General features: G+C 39.4%; 1 non-coding gene across 1 annotated transcript; it reads right to left on the reverse strand.

Annotated features, from left to right (window-relative positions):
• Positions 1 to 1,060: 1,060 nt before the first annotated feature.
• Positions 1,061 to 1,168, reverse strand: LOC112730939 (small nucleolar RNA R71). The gene has a single exon (XR_003166739.1). It is a non-coding gene; the product is annotated as a small nucleolar RNA R71 (small nucleolar RNA).
• Between the last annotated feature and the right edge of the window lie 21,758 nt (positions 1,169 to 22,926).

Consider the following 22,926-nt stretch of genomic DNA (forward strand, 5'->3'; position numbering starts at 1 on the left):
ATCTTCTTATCTTATCTTTTTCAAAAATTTGATTTCAAAATATCTTCTCTAACTTCCTAACTTCCTATCTTTTCAAAATTTGTTTCAACTAACTAACTAACTTTTTGTTTGTTTCTTATCTTTTTCAAAACCACCTAACTAACTCTCTCTCTCTCATTTTTCGAAAATATCTTCCCTCTTTTCCAAAAATTTCTTTTTTTATTAACTAATTAATTTTATTTTAATTTTTTTTATTTTAAAATTTTTTCGAAAAAAATACTAACCTTTTTCAAAAACTATTTTCAAAAATCACTAACTCTTTTTCAAAAATTATTTTCGAAAATTATCCCTCCCCCATCTTATTCTATTTATTCATTCATATCCTAATATCTCATCTCACATCTCTGCCATCCTCACAGTTGTGTTTCTTCCATTATATTACATTCTTTATCTCCCCCTCTTCTTCTACTCACACAGGGATCCCTATACTGTGGTATAAAGGATCTCTATTATTATTATTATTTTTCTGTACCCTCTTATTTGTCATATGAGCAGGAGCAAGGATAAGAACATTCTTGTGGAAGCGGATCCAGAACCTGAAAGGACTCTGAAGAGAAAATTAAGAGAAGCTAAATTACAACAATCCAGAAATAACCTTTCAGAAATTTTCGAACAAGAAAAGGAGATGGCAGCCGAAAATAATAATAATGTAAGGAAGATGCTTGGTGACTTTACTGCACCTAATTCCAATTTACATGGAAGAAGCATCTCCATTCCTGCCATTGGAGCAAACAACTTTGAGCTGAAACCTTAATTAGTTTCTCTGATACAGCAGAACTGCAAGTTTCATGGACTTCCATCTGAAGATCCTTTTCAGTTCTTAACTGAATTCTTGCAGATATGTGATACTGTTAAGACTAATGGAGTAGATTCTGAAGTCTACAGGCTCATGCTTTTCCCTTTTGCTCTAAGAGACAGAGCTAGATTATGGTTGGATTCTCAACCCAAAGACAGCCTGAACTCTTGGGATAAGCTGGTCACGGCTTTCTTAGCCAAGTACTTTCCTCCTCAAAAGCTGAGCAAGCTTAGAGCTGATGTTCAAACCTTCAGACAGAAAGAAGGTGAATCCCTCTATGAAGCTTGGGAAAGATACAAACAGTTGACCAAAAAGTGTCCTTCTGACATGCTTTCAGAATAGACCATCCTGGATATATTCTATGATGGTTTATCTGAGCTATCAAAGATGTCACTGGACACTTCTGCAGGTGGATCCATTCACCTAAAGAAAATGCCTGCAGAGGCTCAAGAACTCATTGACATGGTTGCTAATAACCAGTTCATGTACACTTCTGAAAGGAATCCTGTGAATAATGGGACGCCTATGAAGAAGGGAGTTCTTGAAGTTGATACTCTGAATGCCATACTGGCTCAGAATAAAATATTGACTCAGCAAGTCAATATGATCTCTCAGAGTCTGCATGGAATGCAAGTTGCATCCAACAGTACTCAAGAGGCTTCTTATGAAGAAGAAGCTTATGATCCTGAAAACCCTGCAATAGCAAAGGTAAATTACTTAGGTGAACCTTATGGAAACACCTACAACTCATCATGGAGAAATCATCCAAATTTCTCATGGAAGGATCAAAAGCCTCAACAAGGCTTTAATAATGGTGGAAGAAATAGGTTTAACAATAATAAACCTTTTCCATCATCCACTCAGCAACAGACAGAGAACTCTGAACAAAATACTTCTAATTTAGCAAACTTAGTCTCTAATCTATCTAAGGCCACTGTAAGTTTCATGAATGAAACAAGGTCTTCCATTAGAAATTTGGAAGCACAAGTAGGCCAGCTGAGTAAGAGGATCACTGAAATCCCTCCTAGTACTCTCCCAAGCAATACAGAAGAGAATCCAAAAGGAGAGTGCAAGGCCATTGACATAAGCATCATGGCCGAACCTGTGAGGAGAGGAGAGGACGTGAATCCCAAGGAGGAAGACCTCCTGGGACGTCCAGTGATCAATAAGGAGTTTCCCTCTGAGGAACCAAGGGACTCTGAGGCTCATCTAGAGACCATAGAGATTCCATTGAACCTCCTTATGCCCTTCATGAGCTCTGATGAGTATTCCTCTTCTGAAGAGAATGAGGATATTACTGAAGAGCAAATTGCCAAGTTTCTTGGTGCAATCATGAAGCTGAATGCCAAATTATTTGGCATTGATACTTGGGAAGTTGAACCTCCCTTGTTCATCAATGAACTAAGTGATCTGGATCAACTGACATTGCCTCAGAAGAGACAGGATCCTGGAAAGTTCATAATACCCTGTACCATAGGCACCATGATCTTTAAGGCTCTGTGTGACCTTGGTTCAGGAATAAACCTCATGCCCCTCTCTGTAATAGAGAAACTGGGAATCTATGGGGTGCAAGCTGCTAAAATCTCATTAGAGATGGCAGACAGTTCAAGAAAACAGGCTTATGGACAAGTAGAGGACGTGTTAGTAAAAGTTGAAGGCCTTTACATCCCTGCTGATTTCATAGTCCTGGATACTGGAAAGGAAGAGGATGAATCCATCATCCTAGGAAGACCTTTCCTGGCCACAGCAAGAGCTGTGATTGATGTTGACAGAGGTGAACTAGTCCTTCAATGGAATGAGGACTCCCTTAGGGTCATTTCTCTAGTGCCAGTACCCTTTCCATTAGAGTTAGGCCTAGGCCTGATCCTTTACCTGCGAGCCTACTTCGCCCAGCCAGTACCAGTCTATTATTTAGATATTCTTTATAAAAGTTGTTTTGATCCCCGCTAAAGGTAAGCAGGGGAGATCTTTGAACAGCATCCAATCCTTATCTTTTCACTTTCGAGATCGAAGAATCATAGCTATCAGTGCATTGGCAAAGCAGACCCAGACTAGAAAGAACAGAGAGTACACTAGGCTCTGATCCTTTCGAAAGCAAGATTCGCACTAGAAGCATTGGCAACTTTGCGTTGCCTTCAGTACGGGAGAGTCCAGTCCGTCTTTGTTAAATGGCATTTTCTTTTGAAGAGGAAGCATGAAAAGCTTCTCTCAAAGCAGAGTCAACCCAAGCCCCCACAGTCAAACTCTAAGTTTGGTGTTGGGAGGCCACAACCAAACTCTAAGTTTGGTGTTGAACTCCCATATCCAAACTCTAAGTTTGGTGTTGGAAAGTCTCAACAATGCTCTGAACATCTGTGAGGCTCCATGAGAGCCCACTGTCAAGCTATTGACATTAAAGAAGTGCTTGTTGGGAGGCAACCCAATGTTTATCTAATTCTTATTTTTATAGTTTTTCATGTATTTGTAGGTTCATGATCATGTGGAGTCACAAAATAAATATAAAAATTGAAAACTGAATCAAAAACAGCAGAAGAAAAATCACACCCTAGAGGAGCATCTGTCTGGCATTCAGCGCCAGAACAGAGCATGGTTCTGGCGCGGAACGCCCAAAATGGGCAGCTTCTGGGCGCAGAACGCCAGAACAGGCATGGTTCTGGCGTTCAACGCCAGAAATGGCATACAAATGGGCGTTGAACGCCCAAAATGGCCACCAACCTGGCGCTGAACGCCCAGAGTTGTGTGCTAAGGCATTTTTACATGCCTAATGGGTGCAGGGATGTAAATCCTTGAACACCTCAGGATCTGTGGACCCCATAGGATCCACTTAGGACCTGTGGACCCCACAAGATCCCCACCTACCTCCACTCACTTCTTCTCACCGCTCTCTTTCACACAACCCCATAAACACTCTTCCCTAAAAACTCTTCACCACTCACATCCATCCACTCTTCCCCATAAACCTACCTCATAAACCCCACCTACCTTCAAAATTCAAAACCAATTTCCCACCCAAACCCACCCATATGGCCGAACCTTAACCCCCCCTCCCTTCCCTATATAAAGACCTCCATTCTCCTTCAAATTCACACAACACATCCCTCTACACTCCTCTTGGCCGAAACCACATCTCCCTCTCCCTCTCCATATTTCTTCTTCTTCTTCTCCTATTCTTTTGTTTATTGCTCGAGGGCGAGCAATATTCTAAGTTTGGTGTGGTAAAAGCATAAGCTTTTTGTTTTTCCATTACCATTGATGGCACCTAAGACCGGAGAATCCTCTAGAAAGGGGAAAGGGAAGACAAAAGCTTCCACATCCGAGTCATGGGAGATGGAAAGGTTCATCTCCAAAGCCCATCAAGACCACTTCTATGATGTTGTGGCCAAGAAGAAGGTTATCCCTGAGGTCCCTTTCAAACTCAAAAGAAATGAGTATCCGGAGATCCGACATGAAATTCAAAGAAGAGGATGGAAAGTTCTAACAAATCCCATCCAACAAGTCGGCATCCTAATGGTTCAAGAGTTCTATGCTAATGCATGGATCACCAAGAACCATGATCAAAGTAGGAACCCGAATCCAAAGAACTATGTTACAATGGTTCGGGGGAAATACTTAGATTTTAGTCCGGAGAATGTGAGGTTGGCGTTCAACTTGCCAAACATGGAAGAGAACGCACGCCCCTACACACGGAGAGTCAACTTTGATCAAAGGTTGGACCAAGTCCTTATGGACATATGTGTAGAAGGAGCTCAATGGAAGGTTGACTCCAAAGGCAAGCCAGTTCAACTAAGAAGATTGGACCTCAAGCCTATAGCTAGAGGATGGTTGGAGTTCATTCAATGCTCAATCATTCCCACTAGCAACCGGTCTGAAGTTACTATAGACCGGGCCATCATGATCCATAGCATCATGATTGGAGAAGAGGTGGAAGTTCATGAGATTATACCTCAAGAACTCTACAAGGTGGCTGACAAGTCCTCCACTATGGCAAGGTTAGCCTTCCCTCACCTCATTTGCTATCTATGTTACTCTGCTGGAGCTTTCATAGAGGGAGATATCCTCATTAAAGAGGACAAGCCCATCACGAAGAAAAAGATGGAGCAAGCAAGAGAGCCCATTCATGGAGCTCAAGAGGCGCAGGAAGCTCATCACCATGAGATCCCGGAGATGCCTCAAATGCACTTTCCTCCACAAAACTATTGGGAGCAAATCAACACCTCCCTAGAAGAATTGAGTTCCAATATGGGACAACTAAGGGTGGAACATCAAGAGCACTCCATCATGCTTCATAAAATAAGAGAAGATCAAAAAGCAATGAGGGAGGAGCAACAAAGACAAGGAAGAGACATAGAAGAGCTCAAGGACATCATTGGTTCCTCAAGAAGGAAACGCCACCATCACTAAGGTGGATTCATTCCTTGTTCTTATTTCTTTTGTTTTTCGTTTTCTATGTTATGTACTTATCTGTGTTTGTGTCTTCATTACATGATCATTAGTAGTTAGTAACTATGTCTTAAAGTTATGAATGTCCTATGAATCCATCACCTCTCTTAAATGAAAAATGTTTTAATTCAAAAGAACAAGAAGTACATGAGTTTCGAATTTATCCTTGAACTTAGCTTAATTATATTGATGTGGTGACAATGCTTCTTGTTTTTTGAATGTATGCTTGAACAGTGCATATGTCTTTTGAAGTTGTTGTTTAAGAATGTTAAATATGTTGGCTCTTGAAAGAATGATGACTAGAAGACATGTTATTTGATAATCTGAAAAATCATAAAAATGATTCTTGAAGCAAGAAAAAGCAGCAAAGAACAAAGCTTGCAGAAAAAAAAAATAGGCGAAAAAAAAAATATATATATATATATATAGAAAGAAAAAGCAAGCAGAAAAAGCCAAAAGCTCTTAAAACCAAGAGGCAAGAGCAAAAAGCCAATAACCCTTAAAACCAAAAGGCAAGGGCAAATAAAAAGGATCCCAAGGCTTTGAGCATCAGTGGATAGGAGGGCCTAAAGGAATAAAATCCTGGCCTAAGCGGCTAAACCAAGCTGTCCCTAACCATGTGCTTGTGGCGTGTAGGTGTCAAGTGAAAACTTAAGACTGAGCGGTTAAAGTCAAGGTCCAAAACAAAAGAAGAGTGTGCTTAAGAACCCTGGACACCTCTAATTGGGGACTTTAGCAAAGCTGAGTCACAATCTGAAAAGGTTCACCCAATTATGTGTCTGTGGCATTTATGTATCCGGTGGTAATACTGGAAAACAAAGTGCTTAGGGCCACGGCCAAGACTCATAAAGAAGCTGTGTTCAAGAATCATCATACTAAACTAGGAGAGTCAATAACACTATTCGAAATCTGAAGTTCCTATAGATGCCAATCATTCTGAACCTCAATGGATAAAGTGAGATGCCAAAACTATTCAAGAGGCAAAAAGCTATAAGTCCCACTCATATGATTGAAGCTCTGTTCCATTGATAGTTTGGAATTTATAGTATATTCTCTTCTTTTTATCCTATTTGATTTTCAGTTGCTTGGGGACAAGCAACAATTTAAGTTTGGTGTTGTGATGAGCGGATAATTTATACGCTTTTTGGCATTGTTTTTAGTATGTTTTTAGTAGAATCTAGTTACTTTTAGGGATGTTTTTAATAGATTTTATGTTAAATTCACATTTCTGGACTTTACTATGAGTTTGTGTGTTTTTCTATGATTTCAGGTATTTTCTGGCTGAAATTGAGGGACTTGAGCAAAAATCAGATTCAGAGGTTGAAAAAGGACTGCTGATGCTGTTGGATTCTGACCTCCCTACACTCAAAGTGGATTTTCTGGAGCTACAGAACTCGAAATGGCGCGCTTCCAATTGCGTTGGAAAGTAGACATTCAGGGCTTTCCAGCAATATATAATAGTTCATACTTTGGCCAAGAATAGATGACGTAAACTGGCGTTCAACGCCAGCTTTCTACCCAAATCTGGCGTCCAGCGCCAGAAAAGGAGCCAAAACCAGAGTTGAACGCCCAAACTGGCACAAAAACTGGCGTTCAACTCCAAGAAGGACCTCTACACGTGCAACACTCAAGCCCAGCCCAAGCACACACCAAGTGGGCCCTGGAAGTGGATTTATGCATCAATTACTTACTCATGTAAACCCTAGTAGCTAGTTTATTATAAATAGGACCTTTTACTATTGTATTAGGCATCTTTTGATCATCTTAGGATCTTAGGATCATCTTTGAATGCATTGTTCTTAGACTTTGGGGGCTGGCCATCTCGGCCATGCCTGGACCTTCACTTATGTATTTTCATACGGTAGAGTTTCTACACTCCATAGATTAAGGTGTGGAGCTCTGCTGTTCCTCAAAGATTAATGCAAAGTACTACTGTTTTCTATTCAATTCATCTTATTTCGCTTCTAAGATATCCATTCGCACCCAAGAACGTGATGAAGGTGATGATTATGTGTGACGCTCATCACCATTCTCCCCTATGAACACGTGCCTGACAAACACTTCCGTTCTACATGAAATAAGCTAGAATGAATATCTCTTAGATCTCCTAACCAGAATCTTCGTGGCGTAAGCTAGAATGATGGCGGCATTCAAGAGAATCCGGAAAGTCTAAACCTTGTCTGTGGTATTCCGAGTAGGATTCAATGATTGAATGACTGTGACGAGCTTCAAACTCGCGAGTGCTGGGCGTTAGTGACAGACGCAAAAGGAGGGTGAATCCTATTCCAGCATGATCGAGAACCGACAGATGAATGGCCGTGCTGTGATAGAGGGGATGTAGCCACTGACAACGGTGATGCCCTTGCATAAAGCCAGCCATGGAAAGGAGTGAGACTGATTGGATGAAGATAGCAGGAAAGCAGAGGTTCAGAGGAACGAAAAGCATCTCCATTCGCTTATCTGAAATTCCTACCAATGATTTACATAAGTATCTCTATCCCTATTTTATTATATAATATTCAAAAACACCAGTATCACTTTATATCTGCCTGATTGAGATTTACAAGGTGACCATAGCTTGCTTCATACCAACAATCTCCGTGGGATTCGACCCTTACTCACGTAAGGTATTACTTGGACGACCCAGTGCACTTGCTGGTCAGTTGTATCGAAGTTGTGAACCATGGTATTGGCACCATGTTATTGGTGTCAATGCCAGGGAAAGAAAGAGCCATGAATTCTACATCATTAAAGTGTAATCACGATTACGCGTACCAAGTTGCTCACGTTGCCAGGGATTGTTCGAGCCTGGACATCACAATTTCGTGCACCAACATCCCTGCTGATTTCATAATCCTAGATACTGGGAAGGATGAAGATGAATCCATTATCCTTGGAAGACCCTTCCTAGCCACAACAAGAGCTGTGATTGATGTTAACAGAGGTGAACTAGTTCTTCAATTGAATGAGGACTCCCTTGAGTTTAAAACTCAAAGACATCCTTCTGTAAACATGGAAAAGAGGCACAGTAAGCTTCTCTCAAAACAGAGTCAACCAGAGCCCCCACAGTCAAACTCTAAGTTTGGTGTTGGGAGGCCACAACCAAACTCTAAGTTTGGTGTTGAACTCCCATATCCAAACTCTAAGTTTGGTGTTGGGGAGTCTCAACAATGCTCTGAACATCTGTGAGGCTCCATGAGAGCCCACTGTCAAGCTATTGACATTAAAGAAGTGCTTGTTGGGAGGCAACCTAATTTTTATTTAATTATATTTTTATTAGTTATATGTCTTTATAGGTTCATGATCATGTGGAGTCACAAAAACAACTGAAAAATTGAAGAAAAATAAAAAACAGCGAAAAAAAATAGCACACCCTGGAGGAGGAGTTCACTGGCGTTCAAACGCCAGTAAGGAGCATCTGTCTGGCGTTCAACGCCAGAACAGAGCATGTTTCTGGCGTTGAATGCCAGAAACAAGCAGCATCCTGGTGTTCAGACGCCAGAAATGCACAGTGAAGAAGAGCTGGCACTGAACGCCAGAAACAAGCATCTGGCTGGCGTTCAACGCCAGAAATATGCTGCATCTGGGCGCTGAACGCCCAGAACAAGCATCAATTTGGCGTTTAAACGCCAGAATTGCATGCAAAGGCATTTTACATGCCTAATTGGTGCAGGGATGTAAATCCTTGACACCTCAAGATCTGTGGAGCTCACATGATCATCTCAAGATCTGTGGACCCCACAGGATCCCCACCTTCCCTCCTAATAATCGTAGTTTTTTTTTCCACATCTTCTTCATCATCTATTCTTTCTTCTTTTGCTCGAGGGCGAGCAACATTCTAAGTTTGGTATGGTAAAAGCATTGCTTATTTTGCTTTTCCATAACCATTGATGGCACCTAAGGCCAGAGAAACCTCAAAAAAAAAAAAGAGAAAGAAGAGAGAAGAGAAAAGGGAAGACAAAAGCTTCCACCTCCAAGTCATGAGAGATGGAGAGATTAATGTAAAGGATCTATAGCTTAGTGGTAGAACATTTGACTGCAAATCAAGAGATCCCTGAGATACCTCAGGGGATACATTTTACCCACATAATTATTGGGAGCAATTGAGGATAGAAATACCAAAAATCACTAAGGAGGAGCAACAAAGACAAGGAAGAGACATAGAGGAGCTCAAAAGCACCATTGGTTCTTCAAGAAGAGAAAGACGCCATCCTCACTAAGGTGGACTCATTCCTTAATCGCCTTGTCTATTTATTCCTGTTTTTCGATTTTTGAGCTTTATGTTTATTTATATTTGTGTCTTACTACATGATCATTAGTGTCTAAGTGTCTATGCCTTAAAGTAAGTGAATATGAATTCATCACCTCTCTTAAATGAAAAATATTTTAATTCAAAAGAACAAGAAGTACATGAGTTTCGAATTTATCCTTGAACTTAGTTTAATTATATTGATGTGGTGACAATACTTTTTGTTTTCTGAATGAATGCTTGAACAGTGCATATGTCTTTTGAAGTTGTTGTTTAAGAATGTTAAATATGTTGGCTCTTGAAAGAATGATGACAAGGAGACATGTTATTTGATAATCTGAAAAATCATAAAAATGATTCTTGAAGCAAGAAAAAGCAGCAAAGAACAAAGCTTGCAGAAAAAAAAAGAGAAAAAAATTAGCGAAAAAAATAGAAAGAAAAAGAAAAAGCAAGCAAAAAAAGCCAAAAGCTCTTAAAACCAAAAGGCAAGAGCAAAAAGCCAATAACCCTTAAAACCAAAAGGCAAGGGTAATAAAAAGGATCCCAAGGCTTTGAGCATCAGTGGATAGGAGGGCCTAAAGGAATAAAATCCTGGCCTAAGCGGCTAAAGCAAGTTGTCCCTAACCATGTGCTTGTGGCGTGAAGGTGTCAAGTGAAAACTTGAGACTGAGCAGTTAAAGTCAAGGTCCAAAGCAAAAAAAAAAAAGAGTGTGCTTAAGAACCCTGGACACCTCTAATTCGGGACTTTAGCAAAGCTGAGTCACAATCTGAAAAGGTTCACCCAGTTATATGTTTGTGGCATTTATGTATCCGGTGGTAATACTGGAAAACAAAGTGCTTAGGGCCACGGCCAAGACTCATAAAGTAGCTGTGTTCAAGAATCAACATATTGAACTAGGAGAATCAATAACACTATCTGAACTCTGAGTTCCTATAGATGCCAATCATTCTGAACCTCAATGGATAAAGTGAGATGCCAAAACTATTCAAGAGGCAAAAAGCTACAAGTCCCGCTCATCTGATTGGAGCTATGTTTCATTGATAGTTTGGAATTTATAGTATATTCTCTTCTTTTTATCCTATTTGATTTTCAGTTGCTTGGGGACAAGCAACAATTTAAGTTTGGTGTTGTGATGAGCGGATAATTTATACGCTTTTTGGCAATATTTTTAGTATGTTTTTAGTAGGATCTAGTTACTTTTAGAGATGTTTTCATTAGTTTTTATGTTAAATTCACATTTCTAGACTTTACTATGAGTTTGAATGCTTTTCTGTGATTTCAGGTATTTTCTGGCTGAAATTGAGAGACTTGAGCAAAAATCATATTCAGAGGTTGAAGAAGGACTGCTGATGCTGTTGGATTCTGACCTCCCTTCACTCAAAGTGGATTTTCTGGAGCTACAAAACTCAACATGGCGCGCTTCTAATTGCGTTGGAAAGTAGACATCCAGGGCTTTCCAGAAATATATAATAGTCCATACTTTGGCCGCGTTTACACGACGTAAAAGGGCGTTGAACGCCAGTTCTATCTGCTGTCTAGAGTTAAACGCCAGAAACACGTTACAAGCCAGAGTTGAATGCCAGAAATACGTTACAAACTGGCGTTCAACTTCAAGAATGACCTCTCCATGTGTAAACTTCAAGCTCAGCCCAAGCACACACCAAGTGGGCCCCGGAAGTGGATTTATGCATCAATTACTTACTTCTGTAAACCCTAGTAACTAGTTTAGTATAAATAGGACTTTTTACTATTGTATTAGACATCTTTGGTCTCAGTTTTAATCAATTGTTCATCTTAGAAGACTATTGATCACGTTTAGGGGGCTGGCCATTCGACCATGCCTGAACCTTTCACTTATGTATTTTTAACGGTAGAGTTTCTACACTCCATAGATTAAGGTGTGGAGCTCTGCTGTTTCTCATGAATTAATGCAAAGTACTACTGTTTTCTATTCAGTTCAACTTATTCCGCTTCTAAGATATTCATTCGTACTTCAACATGAATGTGATGAACGTGACAATCATCATCTTTCCCTATGAACGCGTTGATGACAAGTCATCTTAGCCTAGTTTCACTAGCCTTTTTCTTTAATTTTAGTAGGTTTTATGCACTTTCTTGCATTCTAAGTAAGTAATTTGGAGTGAAAATGCATGACTTCTGTGAATCAAACAACCACTAATTATTTGATGCTAAATCATGAGGTTGAAGCCAAATTTAATTGAATTTTAATGATTTATAAACCTTGTGAATTTAGTGATACTTTGATTGGTTGATTTGGTTAATTGTAGGTGAAGAAAGAAGAGAAGAAGAAAAGCATGGCTCAAGAAGTGTGCCCAAAGGAAAGAAAACGTGCCCAAGGAAGCAAGAAGCATGCCAAAAGGAAAGAAAAAGCATGATCACATTGAGGAAGAATGGGAAGCTAAGTTGAAAAAGCTAACTGAGCTTCACAAGGGATGGAAGGAGAAGGAAGCTACAAAGCTAAGTTAAAATAGTTAACTTAGCACTAAAGAAAGCAAGGAATGGGTGCAAAGCTAAGTTAACTAAGTTAACTTTATCGGGGACCTCTTCAAATTAATTCAAGATGAAATTCCATGAGTGAAGCCACCAAGATTCAAACCAAGGACCAAGGAGAAGGCAAGGGACGTTCCTCACAAAAGAATTCAAGAAGAAATAGCCAAAATGCATCCTCCATGGTTCGAACTTGGAACCACACGCTACTCCTTGCAAGGGAATTTGAGAATAAATAGCTAGAATGCTTCCTCCAGGACTTGAACTTGGGTATTCTTTGAAACATAAGGAAGGAGTGCCACCAAGCTTGCAAGGAAATACAAGGAAAATAGCTTTATTGCTTCCTCCAAGTTTCGAACTTGGGTATTCCTGGAAACTTAAGGAGAAGTGCCCACTCATCTAAGGAAATTAGCTCCAAAGGTGTCCTCCACTTGCTCCCACCAGGATTTGAACCTGGGACCTTGAGGCCAAAAGCAAAGGCGCTACAAGGGAAGCTAAGTTGGAAATTCCAACTGAGCATTGCTTCTCCCATTCTTCCCCACACTTTGGCACACAAGTTTGCACACCAAGGGGCTGTCATGCGCATCATGACACGAGAAGCACCAAATTGGCGCAACAAAGCTCAACACAAGGAAAGCTCAGTTGGTTTTTCCAACTGAGCATTGAACTTCCACACTTTGGCACACCAAGGCTGGGACGCACGCGCACCTTGACACGGCCAGATGCCATGAAGCGCACCAAGGAAGGCTTGCACACCACACTTGACACGGATGGAGCATGCTTGAAAGCTAAGTTGGATTTTCCAACTGAGCTTTCCCCTGGAGGTGTAATTTGGGCTAAGAATTGGATTAAAAATCCAATTTAATTCATTTCTTCACCAAATCAAAAGCCCACCCAAATTCCAAAATCCAAGAATAGAAAGTGTATAAATAGGAGTTAGTTTGATGTAATTAGGACCTTTTGACACTTTGAGATTTTACTTTTGAATTTTCCTTTGAATTGTCATTTTTCATTTTTGAGCTTTTTACTTTGAATTCTCTGAGAACTTGGAAAGGGAATTGATCTCTCTCCTTCTTGGTTCTTGCTTGAGCACTCTTTTATTTTCTTGCTTTGGATCTTGGGTGAAGAATTGAAGAACTTCTGTTTCAATCTCACCTTGAGATCTCTTGTTTACTTTCTCTGCATAATTGAATTTCACTTTCTGTTTACTGCTTCATCTTCTCTTTAATTCTGCAATTTACTCTTCTTCACTTCTTTTGCAATTGTTCTTGTTGGATCAAGGAAGGATTTGAGTGTAAATCATGTTGCTTGTATGCGAAGTTTGTATTCGTAGGTTTTGATGAATGACAAACCAACAAACGACATGAAAGACAAACCAACAAACAACTTGAATGAACAAGCATGTTGAAAGATCAACCAACATTCAACATTGAGGAATGAAGAGTTGAAAGCAACACAACAACAACAAGAAACTCAAGTCCACAACATTTGAAGACAAGTATAGTGTCTTAGGACTTAGGTAACTTCTTGTTAAGAACCAATTGCTAAATCTCTCAACACACACTCACAAAATGTTTTGATGCACATCTTGCAATTCGATGCTAGCCAAATGGTTTAAAAACTTGTTTTCAAAGGTACAAAAGCATAGGAATTGACTCCAACAAGTTTGAGATCAATCCTAAGTATTTTGAAGTGATTTTAAGCCATTCTTTAAGGTTTGCATCGATGCACACTCATCTTGCATCGATGCAAAGCATGCAACGACTTGTTGCATCAATGCAAAGATGTTTGCATCGATGCAACCTAGCTGAAAATTCAAATTTCAGCTTCAAAGACACATTTGCATCGATGCAAAGTGTTATGCATCGATGCAAATGATTCAAAAACATAAAAAACGGCTAGTTTTAACAAAACGGCTCCATCCCATTAACTCCCCAACGTTTCTAAGGTTTGGGAAGTCTATAAATAGATGGATTGAAGCCTTATTTCAGACATGTGAGTATTTGCAAACTATCTTGTTCATATTCTTTCATTCTACACATTTTTAAGGTGTTATAATACACAATTTGAGAGAGCAATATCAATTGGTTCAATAGTGCTAAACTTGTAATCATACACTCTTCTAGAGAGTACTCATTTCATCTCAACAATTCTTTGAGAATTGTTTTCTTGTAACACTTTGTAAATTGGAGTGTGATCTCCAAGGTTGAGTCAAGAGTTATAAACACTATAGTCGGTGAGGATACCAAAGAAGTATACTAAGTACTCAAGGTAAATCTTAGAGAAGGAATCTCTAAGTGGAGTGGGTTAGTATACGAGTGGTGATCATATACCGTGAGGTGTTAGAAACTAAGGACTCGGATTGTAAAAGGTTTTGCACGAGCACCTTGAAGCTTGGCAATAGTGGAACTTCTCAATAGCGATTGAGAAAGAAAGTGGACGTAGGACAAGGATTGTGCCGAACCACTCTAAATAGCGTTTGCATCTCTCCAAACTCATCTCTTCTATATTATTGTCTTTTACCTTTGAGCAAATAAATTGTGATCGAAAAGTAGCTTCGTAAGTACTTAAGGAATAGCTTAAGTCCGATTGGTGAAAAGCTTGATCAATTTATTTGAGTTGGTGTCTATTGGAAAGTAAAAGCTCCTTATAAATGCTTAGCAATTGAGTTAAGCTCTTGGAAAAATACTAGTACAATAACACTTTTGAATATTGTCTTTAACTTTCGCAAAAAGATTCATTGTTGTTGCAATACTCAATTCACCCCCCCTCTTGAGTAATTGTGCATAGGTTCTACATTGAGATCTAGACTTGTTATCTAGTCTCTTCCACCCTGAGATCTTCAACCACTTTTACTTTGCTGCAAATTAAGCACTGCTTTCTCTGTTTTTTAAATTTTCAAAGCATTTTACTCTTCTGTTTGAGATCTACTTCACTGCAATTCAATTTTCTCTTTTATTGTTTAATGCAATTTACTTGTTCTTGTTTAATTTCTGCAATTCCCATTCCCAATCCCTTTTACAATTCAAGCAATTTACATTACTCGCACTTTAAGATTCAGTCATTTACATTTCTTGCAATATAAGTTTCTGTAATTTACATTACTTGCAATTTAAGTTTCAGCACCTTTATTTTCCTGCTCTTTAGTTTACTGCAAATTTCCCCTTCCCCTTTACTTTCCATGCAATTTAGCTTCTGCAAATCACAAATCACACAACCAATACTTGATTCGCTTGACTAAATTAACCACTAAACTAAAATTGCTCAATCCTTCAATCCCTGTGGGATCGACCTCACTCATGTGAGTTATTATTACTTGATGCGACCCGGTACACTTGCCGGTGAGTTTTGTGTTGGATCGTTTTCCACACATCAAGTTTTTGGCGCCGTTGCCGGGGATTGATTAGATTGACAATGATTAAGTGAAGTGGAGATCTAGATCAAGCACTTTTTATTTTTCTATTTTTGACTAACACACTAACTGTTTGAATTTTTGCTTAAGCCAATTAACATTTCACTTCAGCCATGGATTGAAGTGTTTTTGCTTTCTGGTGTTGTGATTTTTATGCTTTAGTTGTATGTCAGGTACAAGGAGAATTACACCCACTTTTTGTGAACAAGACGAAAGAACCCTCAGAAGATTAAGAAGAGCTGAAAGAGGGAAAAACATTATTGGAGAAGAGGAGTCAGAAGAAGAATTCCAAGATATGGAGGAACACTTAACAAACCCACCAAATGGGGCTGAAGGAGCAGCCAATAACAACAATAATCCACCACAGAGAAGAGTTTTAGCTTCCTACACAAGTGCAGATCCTAGACATTGTGGGAGTAGCATTCTTACCCCAAATGTTAATGCAAATAATTTTGAACTAAAGCCACAACTCATCACCTTGGTTCAAAACAATTGTTCTTATGGAGGAGGACCACTTGAAGATCCTAACCAACACTTATCCACCTTCTTGAGGATTTGTGACACTGTCAAAACCAATGGTGTGCACCCTGACAGTTACAAGCTACTGCTATTTCTATTTTCTCTCAGAGACAAAGCCACTCAATGGTTGGAATCCTTCCCAAGAGGCAGCATCAACAATTGGGATGATCTAGTAACCAAGTTCCTTGCCAAGTTTTACCCACCTCAAAGAGTTATTAGATTGAAGACTGAAGTGCAAACATTCACACAAATGGATGCTGAACCCTTGTATGAGGCATGGGAACGATACAAAGCTCTAATCAGGAAGTGTCCACCAGGAATGTTCAGTGAGTGGGACAGATTACAGAATTTCTATGAAGGCTTGACACTGAAATCTCAAGAGGCTTTGGATTATTCAGCAGGAGGTTCGTTACAATTGATGAAAATAGCAGAGGAAGCTCAAAATCTCATTGATATGGTGGCCAACAACCAATATTTCTTTGCTCACTAAAGGCAACGCCAACCATCGCAAAGGAAAGGAGTGATGGAGTTGGAAGGAGTGGACTCAATCTTGGCTCAAAACAAAATGATGCAGCAACAAATTCAACAACAATTTGAGCAAATGGCCAAGAGGATTGATAGCCTCCAAGTTGCAGCAGTTAATACAAGCCAACCATTATCCACATGGGGACAAAATGAAGAGACTCAAGAGGAGCAACAGCAAGAGCAAGTCCAGTACATGCACAACCAAAATTCTGGGCCAAATGAAGTCTATGGTGACACCTACAACCCTTCTTGGAAGAACCACCCAAATCTTAGGTGGGGAGACAATCACAACCAAAATCAACAACCATGGCAGAGAAACTCAAATCAAAACACTTCAAGAAACAACCAAAACCACAACCAGCAGCAAACTAACCAAAACCCCTACAGAAAACCTCAAAACAACTACCCCAACCCCAACCATTACCAATCTAATAACCAACCCACCAACCAAAATGCCTACCATCCACCATCCACATCTAACAACCTACCACAAGCATCACCTGAATCTCAAAGACTCACCAACTTGGAAACCTTGATAGACAAAATGTGGAAACACCAAGAAATGACAACCAAGAACCATGAAGCCTCCATGAAGAGCCTAGAAAGGAAAATTGGGCAAATCTCCAAACAGATTTCTGTTGAGAGACCTTCAAGCTCACTGCCCAGTGACACAATCCCAAATCCTAAGGAAGAATGCAAGGCAATACAATTGAGGAGTGGAAAAGTCTTGGTGAAAAATGAAGAAGCAACCAAGAAGCCAAAGGAAAGTGACAAGAAACAAGCTGAAAAAGAGAAGGCCAATGATGAAGATGTAACAGCAAGCAAGCCAACTCAGAATCAAACTCAAGAAAAAGAAGATCAGCCACAAAATTCAAGAAAGGGAAAGGAAGTAATTGAAGAGCCAACTAAGGACCAAAGGCAGGGAATGAACTTCACTCCACCCTTGCCATATCCTCAAAGGTTCAACAAGGAGACTAAGGACCAACACTTCCCAAAATTTCTTGAAATCTTCAAGAAGTTGGAAATTAATATTCCCTTAGCTGAAGCACTTGAGCAAATGCCCCTGTACGCAAAGTTCTTGAAAGAACTCATCAACAAGAAGAGGAGTTGGCAAGAGAAGGAAATCATACTTCTCACTGAAGAATGTAGTGCTGTGATTAAAGGAGTCATCCCACCAAAGCTTAAAGATCCAGGGAGCTTTGTAGTTTCATGTACCATAGGCAAAATGACCCTAGACAAAGCTCTCTGTGACCTTGGTGCTAGCATCAATCTGATGCCGTTATCAATGATAAGAAAGCTTGCCATAGAAGAACTCAAACCTACCAGGATGTCTTTGGTGATGGCTGACAGATCAATCAAGACACCCAATGGCATTGTGGAAAACCTGTTAGTGAAGGTTGGAGAATTTATCTTCCCAGCAGACTTCGTGATTCTGGATACAGAGGAAGAAGGAAATAACTCAATCATCTTGGGAAGGCCATTTTTAGCCACAGCCAGAGCCATTATTGATGTAGAGAAGGGAGAGATGATCTTTAGAGTACATAATGAGCAAATGGTCATCAATGTCTTCAAATCAATGCAACACCCTCCTGAACAAGAAAATTACATGAAGGTGGACATGATAGAAAGTCTAGTGGAGGAAATGTTAGAAGCCACTTGTCATGAGCAACAGGAAGAAGAGGTGGTAGAAATCTCTATTGAAGACAAGGAGAAAGAGAAGCCAAAACAGGAATTGAAACCTCTCCCCCCTCACCTCAAATATGTGTTCCTGGGAGAAGAGGAGACCCTACCAGTGATCATTAACTCCTCCTTGAATATGGAAGAAGAAACAAAGCTGATTGAAGTGTTGAAATCTCACAAAGTAGCCTTAGGGTGGACAATTGACGATATCAAAGGTATTAGCCCAGCCATTTGTATGCATAAAATTTTACTGGAAGAAGAATCAAAGCCTGTGGTCCAACCCCAAAGAAGGCTCAACCCAGCCATGAAGGAGGTAGTTAAAAAGGAAGTCATGAAGTTGTGGAATGCTGGAATAATCTTCCCAATCTCTGATAGCTCATGGGTGAGCCCGGTTCAAGTTGTACCGAAAAAGGGAGGAATGACGGTTATCACCAATGAGAAGAATGAGTTGATCCCTACTAGGACAGTGACTGGGTGGAGGATGTGCATAGACTATAGAAGATTGAATGATGCCACAAGGAAAGACCATTTCCCTCTCCCATTCATTGATCAGATGTTGGAAAGACTAGCTGGCCATGCCTATTATTGTTTCTTAGATGGGTATTCTGGTTACAATCAAATCGTGGTGGACCCTAAAGATCAAGAGAAAACTGCCTTCACATGTCCATTTGGAGTTTTTGCATACCGGAGGATGCCCTTTGGGCTGTGCAACGCCCCATCCACATTTCAGAGGTGTATGCTTTCCATTTTCTCAGATATGGTTGAAAAATTTTTAGAAGTCTTCATGGATGATTTTTCTGTTTTTGGAAATTCATTTAACACTTGTTTGCATCATTTAACTCTTGTTTTGAAAAGATGCCAAGAAACTAACTTGATCTTAAACTGGGAAAAATGCCATTTCATGGTTCCTGAAGGGATAGTTCTTGGGCATAAGGTGTCATGCAGAGGTATAGAAGTTGATAAAGCTAAAATAGAAATTATTGAAAAACTTCCTATACCCGTTAATGTGAAAGCAGTAAGGAGTTTTCTTGGGCATGCTGGTTTCTACAGAAGGTTCATCAAAGATTTCTCAAAAATAGCAAAGCCATTGAGCAATTTGCTAGTGATTGACAACCCTTTCATCTTTGATGACAACTGTAAATATGCCTTTGAAACCTTAAAGAGAAAGCTCATCACAGCACCAATCATCACACCCCCTGATTGGAACTTACCTTTTGAACTTATGTGTGATGCAAGTAACTTTGCTATTGGTGCTGTGTTGGGACAAAAGAAAGACAAGCTACACCATGTCATATATTATGCCAGCAAAGTGTTAAATGAAACACAGAAAAATTATACAACCACTGAGAAAGAACTTTTGGCAATTGTTTATGCATTTGATAAGTTTAGACAATACTTGATTGGCTCCAAAGTTATAGTGTACACTGACCATGCTGCTCTCAAGTATTTAATGTCTAAACAGGATTCAAAGCCAAGGCTCATTAGGTGGGTACTGCTACTTCAAGAGTTTGATATTGAAGTAAGAGATAGGAAGGGAAGTGAAAATCAAGTGGCGGATCATTTATCAAGAGTACCACAAGAAGCCTGTCAAGATAGACCACAACAAGTAAATGAGAACTTCCCAGATGAGCACCTATTCCAAGTTCAACAAACACCCTGGTTTGCTGACATAGCAAACTACAAAGTGGGAAGGAAGATACCTCAAGAATATTCTAAACAACAAGTGAAAAAGCTGCTCAATGAAGCAAGAAAGTTCTTGTGGGATGAACCCTTTTTATTCAAAAGGTGCTCTGATGGAATGATTAGGAGATGTGTCCATGAAAATGAAATGAGGGACATATTGTGGCATTGTCATGGTTCAGCATATGGTGGACATTTTGGACCAGAGAGAACAGCTGCAAAGGTGTTGCAAAGCAGTTTCTATTGGCCAACTATCTTCAAGGATGCGAGAGAGTTTATTCATCAATGCAATGAATGCCAAAGAGCTGGAGGATTGACAAAAAGGGATGAGATGCCTCAAAATTTCATCCTGGAAGTTGAGCTATTTGATCTATGGGGCATTGATTTCATGGGACCTTTTCCCCCTTCTTATTCTTTCAGATACATCATGGTGGCAGTAGAATATGTCTCAAAATGGGTGGAAGCCATAGCCACAACCACTTGTGATGCACAAATTGTCCTTCAATTCCTTAAGAAGCATATCTTCACTAGATATGGAGTACCCAAAGGTCTTGTCAGTGATGGTGGTGGTCACTTCTGCAACAAACAAATGGAGAAACTCCTTCACAAGTATGGAGTAATACATAAAGTAGCCACACCATACCATCCTCAGACTAATGGCCAGGCTGAAGTAGCAAACAGAGAGTTGAAGAGAATTTTAGAAAAAACAGTGGGAAGCACAAGGAAAGATTGGGCCAGGAAGTTAGAAGATGCACTTTGGGCATACAGGACATCGTTCAAAACTCCCATTGGAAAGTCCCCATTTCAGCTATTATATGGAAAAGCTTGTCACCTACCTGTGGAGCTTGAACATAAAGCTTTTTGGGCCACTAAACTTCTCAACCTTGATTCTCAAGCAGCAGGAGAAAAGAGGCTGCTACAACTAAATGAGTTGGATGAGTTTAGACTAGAAGCTTATGAGAACGCTAAGATATACAAGGAGAGAGCTAATAGGTGGCATGACAAGAAGATCGCAAAGAAAGAATTCAAGCCAGGACAGCAATTGCTCCTATATAACTCAAGGCTCAAGATCTTCCCTGGCAAGCTCAAGTCCAAATGGACAGGTCCGTATCTAGTAACAAAAGTCTTTCCCTATGGAAGTATTGAGCTGCTAGATGAAACCACACAGAAACACTTCACAGCAAATGGACACAGAGCAAAGCCTTATTTAGGAGGACAATGGGACAAGGAAAAGGAAGTTCAGTACCTAAACTGAACAAACACAGAGAATGTCAAGCTAATGACAATAAAAGAGCGCTTGTTGGGAGGCAACCCAACCTGAGGTAGTTTCTTTTCATAGTTATTTCAATAAAGAGGTTAATTAGCCTTATCTATATTGCAAAAAAGCTAAGTTTGGTGTTGCACACCAAAACAATATAAGGGAGAATGAAGAATTCTAAGTTTGGTGTTCCACCAAAATATCATCATAAAACATATTCTCACCCCCTACATAATGCTAGCTTTGAGCACTTAGATAAACTAGTTAACTATTTTGCTGTTTCCAAATCATTAGTTTATTTCTTTTGAAAAATAAAAAGAAGTTCACATATAAATTGTTGCATGAGGAATATTGGCAAGGAACTAAGTTTGGTGTTCACACACCAAAGTAAGTTCGAGAGCCACACACACACAAGCTTTGCAGATTTACCAACGCCTAAAAGGATTGAACAACAAGCAACACTTGAGGAGCAGGCAGAAAAATAGCCAACAAATTAAAAGAACACCTGAATTACAACTCAAAAGGAGCAAATTGAAGTAAGAATGGAAAACTGCAACTCAACAGGTTGTATCTATTCTTGATCCTTGTTGTTATACAATGAATTAATTCAGAGAATCCTTTATGTCTGGCTGGAATGATTATTTAGTTGCAAGTGGAAGTACATGTTAAAGAAAGCTATCTGCATAATTTTTGCTTGAAAGTTATCTGCATAATAATTGTCATCACTCATTAACTTGAATACTTTGTTTTGTTTTCCCTTGCTGTTTGAATAAAAGAAAGATGTTTGATTTAGAAAAGTAATTGTTCAATGTTGCAAAAGTTAGAATGAAGTTAGTGGTGGTGTGTGTTTGATTCAATTATTAGCTCATGGAATAAATGTTGCAGAATGACTTGTTTCTTGAAGTGTAAGCTAGTTTGCTGCTATGATCCTTCAATTAATGAAAGTCCCTTGAAAATAAACCAAAACAGAAAGAAAAAGAAAGGAAGAAAAGCCAAAAGTTGGCAAAGAAACAAAACAATAAGGCTAGACACCAATAGCTTGGACCCTAGGACATATGCCTGTGGTGTTTATGTACTGGGATATGCTTGGACAAGTAGGTTCTAAGGAGTATCTTAAAACTTGGCAACTTAGATCAACTGATTTGGGATTGTCAACTGAAAGTCCACAATAAAGAGCAGCCTAGCTACAAAAACATTTAGTAATCCAAAGAGATGCTGGGCATCAATGATCCTAGGAAGAAAAAGGTGAGCCATGTGTCTGTGGTGAAAAAAAAATGTTGAGTGAAAATAAGCCAAAGGCCACTGCAACATTTGATACCAAGCCTCTAATAGATAATAAGCTCTGAAATGCAAAAGAAAGCAGAAAAAGCTAACAAGGGGATTAAGCAAAAGGGTAAGGAATCATAGCAGCAACCTTGGTGAACCCTTAAGGAAGCATAGTTATTTTGACAGCAAGTAATAAATGAGCTATTTTTAATCTCCATAAAACCCATAAACAAAATTCAACTAATTGCCTAATAAGGACATACATGCTTATCTACTTCATTCTATCTTCTCTTATGTTTAAGTGCTTGCTTGGGGACAAGCAAGTTTTAAGTTTGGTGTTGTGATGACAAGTCATCTTAGCCTAGTTTCACTAGCCTTTTTCTTTAATTTTAGTAGGTTTTATGCACTTTCTTGCATTCTAAGTAAGTAATTTGGAGTGAAAATGCATGACTTCTGTGAATCAAACAACCACTAATTATTTGATGCTAAATCATGAGGTTGAAGCCAAATTTAATTGAATTTTAATGATTTATAAACCTTGTGAATTTAGTGA

Source organism: Arachis hypogaea, chromosome 12 (genome assembly GCF_003086295.3).
Source record: "Arachis hypogaea cultivar Tifrunner chromosome 12, arahy.Tifrunner.gnm2.J5K5, whole genome shotgun sequence".
NCBI lineage: Eukaryota > Viridiplantae > Streptophyta > Magnoliopsida > Fabales > Fabaceae > Arachis > Arachis hypogaea.